This window comes from Artemia sp. Qi Xiang Cuo, chromosome 19 (genome assembly GCF_049724085.1).
Source record: "Artemia sp. Qi Xiang Cuo chromosome 19, ASM4972408v1, whole genome shotgun sequence".
NCBI classification, from domain to species: Eukaryota; Metazoa; Arthropoda; class Branchiopoda; order Anostraca; family Artemiidae; genus Artemia; species Artemia sp. Qi Xiang Cuo.
Window position 1 is genome coordinate 58,414,475 of NC_142812.1, and position 3,744 is coordinate 58,418,218.

General features: G+C 36.4%; 1 pseudogene; it reads left to right on the forward strand.

The window, feature by feature from the left end:
- Positions 1–3,394: 3,394 nt before the first annotated feature.
- LOC148941052 (5S ribosomal RNA) lies at positions 3,395–3,513 on the forward strand (annotated as a pseudogene).
- The last annotated feature ends 231 nt before the right edge of the window (positions 3,514–3,744 follow it).

The window sequence follows — 3,744 nt, forward strand, 5'->3', positions numbered from 1 at the left end:
AAACACTTTCAGACAATTGCAATAATTAAGCGCAGGCCTATGCAATCTCTATTTGCTGGATAACCGTTTAAACGATTTTTTGAAAATTTATATTATAAAAATATTTTTTGGACTTTGCGGAAAGGGGGGAGGGGGACAGGGGCTGGCGGCGCAAGTACGTGAAAACTATGGTTTTTAACTTTGATATGCAACGCTAGAAAGAAAAAGTCTTTAGGAGTTGCAAGAAGCTTATATTTTGCGTAAATTGAATAGCATTTTAACCTATGTTTGCAAAATTTAGGCCTATAGGATTGTAAAATGAAAAACAAAACTGTTTCTTCGCATGAAAAGTAAGGGGGGGGTTCGTTGTGTAGACATGTACACCATTTGACAAAAAAACTAATGTGTAAATATATGCGTTGCGTCTCTAGGCACGTTTTTAATTTTTTTCAAGCTTTCTTTCGATAAAGTTTATTTTATATTCCCAGGAGGGGGGGTGTGAAAACTATTGTTTTTAACTTTTATAAGCAAGTCTAGAAAGAAAAGTCTTTATGAGTTGCATGAAGCTTATATTATGCATAAATTGAATCACATTTTAACCTATGTTTGCAAAATTTAGGCCTATAGGATTGTAAAATGAAAACAAAACTGTTTCTTCACATGAAAAGTAAGGGGGGGGATTCGTTGTGTAGACATGTACACCATTTTACAAGAAAAATAATGTGTAAATATATGCGTTGCGTCTCTAGGCATGTTTCAATTTTTTTTCAAGCTTTCTTTTGATAAAGTTTCTTTTATATACCCAGGAAGGGGGGGGTGAAAACTATGGTTTTTAACTTTGATATGCAAGGCTAGAAAGAAAAGTCTTTTAGGAGTTGCATGAAGCTTATATTATGCGTAAATTGAATAGCATTTTATCTAATTTAAAGCCTATAGACTGGAACATTTAATTTTTTTGGAAATGGTAAAAATAGAAACATTGATTTCTATCCTAAGGCTATAGACTTTTTTCTCTTCTTTTAAGGCAAATTGTGAAGAATGTGTGCCCCCTCCATCTAAGAAAGTGAAAGAGGAGGAGGCATTCCCCGCGAGACCATCCATTATTAAGCATGCTTGCCCTTACACGACCCCAAAACAAGTGTTGACTGGACAAGTTTAATCTGTGCAGGCAACAATGCAGCCTGGCAGAAAATTGAAGAGAGAGCGGGCGGCTGCTTTCCACGGACCTTTAATACCTGTCCCGCCTACACAAGAGCGTGATATTACCGCACCGTTCATCCTCCAACACGCGCTACCCAGTCCATCTGGCACTCAAGTGCAACCAGGATTTGCAAATGTGAGCATTTTTACCTCTAGTTATAGAAATATATATATATCTATTTCTTCCAATGTTTTTTTTTTAGTCTTTTCTTTTTCACTATTTTTCAACACTGTAAAAGTGTCTCTCAGATATATTTAAAAACATGTTATTTTCTCTATAGTCCTACACCCATTGTTTTAAATTTCTCTGCTTCCCCCTCCCTCGGAGATATCTAAATATTATTTTTTTTTTGCAAAGAAACTGCTCTTTTTCTAATCTTTCGAATTTTCTCTGTTCCCCCCATTGTAGGCATCTTCGCTATTTTCAACCTTATAATAATATTTTTACCTAATTTTATAGTTTACTGCTATCTCACCATTTGAAACTCAAAATGATATTTTTCGCCCTGAATATTATAGTTTTAATTTTTGGCATAAGGCTCCGCACATGCATATAAATAGATCTGTTTCACCCCTTTTCCTGTTTTGTTCTATCATTAACAGTTAGTTTTGTTCTATCATTAGCGGTTAGTGGTTAGGACAAGTCTAGGCTTTCAGTGCTTTTACATAATTCTGTTGTTTGGCCAAGAAAATAGTGGAATTGTCTTGCAAAATTAGTGATAAATATTTAGGACATCGGAATTCTATGTAAGGGCGAAACAAGTTATACTCCCCAAAAATAATACGTGCTATTTATGACGTTGCTGAAAAGGGGGGAGGGGGGTTGTTTTTTCTCAATGTTAGGTGGAACAATATAAATCATAGATATATGCTTATATATACAAAGCCCCCCTTTTTACATTCTGTTTCCTTAATTTTATAGCTTTTTCAAGAGTCATTCAATTAATTTGGATTTTCAATTATACTATAATTTTTTTTATAATTATAATTTTCATTCAATTATAATTTTTTCTTGCCATTAGGCAAAGAAACAACACTCGTTTGATTAAGGAAAAAGGGATAAGCCACATATGAATAAAAGTAGTTACGATCCAAAGGTGAAGATTAGTGAACGAATTGCAAATTTTGAAGCTACTAGATCAAACCTCCGACGATGGAAAAATTCAACTACCTTAGATTCTGGCTCGGCCCCATTTGAAAAAGTAACTGTGCAAATTCGCAAGCAACCAAATTGTACCTCACAATTTGCAAAAGGTACAAAATACCGAAAAGAAGGGCCATACAGTGGCGCGAGAAATGAAATATTAAAAAAAGATGGCACCTCTTTTAAACCTCCAAGTACAAATCTCCGGCGACGGGGGAATTCAACTACTCTACATTCAGACCTCTTTTATTTTTCGGTATCAAAATTATTTATTTGTTAAGCCGGTGTTCAAAATTATTTATTCCATAGGCTAGTTTTGAAATTTTATGCAGGTTAAAGAATTTTTTTGCCTTAAATTTGGATGTAAAGAGAAAAAAATATCTTTTCCAATTCTATTTTGGCAGAGAAAATGATAACAAATTCAGTTTCTGAGTTTAAAAATTTTTGTATGGAGGTAATGGTGCTCGTCCGAAGTCAGCTCCCATGCATTCATGGCGCATGCAGAGCTGACTTCACGTACCTCTGGATATCTAGCAAGCCACCGGAGAACTAAAGGCCCCTCGGGACAGTTGGGCTAGCACCCCTCCCCCGGAACTTACTTACTACGAAAGGAAATTAGTATACCGCCTCGGAGGCCACAGCTCTGGGAGAGGGGGGGGGGTGCACCCCTCCCCCCACAATAGTTGGGGGCGGGGGGGAGGGATTTCTATCTTACAAAACATAATCTAAAAAAAAGTTAGAGGCTTGTCCTTTTGTAACAAGAAATAAATTTTGCCTGCCCATTCATCTACATACAAAGCATAGGCATTTATTGTACGAGAGGGGGCTCATTTTCCTAATCTAAACTAGGAAGCTATAGGGTAGCCTAGGCTAGTCATCAAAGGTAGAAATATTTTAGGGGCTTGCCGTTTCGTTTCAGAAGAAAATGAGGTTAAAAACAATGAATAAACATGTTTTCATTCTTGCTAAATGTTATTTTACTGAAAACATTGCTTCATGACTCTAAAATTAGGCATTTTATTTCTTGTCGGTTTTTTGGACCAACCATTATTCTGATACAAAGCTTCCTTAGCCAACGGCCATACCACGTTGAAAGTACCCAGTCTCGTCAGATCCTGGAAGTCACACAACGTCAGGCCTGGTCAGTACTTGGACGGGTGACCGCCTGGGAACACCGGGTGCTGTTGGCATTTTTTAATTAATGTGATTTTTTTTCTCTTTTCCCAAGTAAAATAATATTCCAAAATAAACTCGTTTCCTTATTCTAATAGCACCAAGCTGATTATATCTTTTATAAGAAAAAAAGAACATTAGCCCCCATGATTTGAAGACGCTGCTCAACCCATTCGGCTATGACCAGGTATCTGTAAGCTTATTATTGTTAGCACTTTATTAATAAGCTTGAACCTTACGAGCCAGCC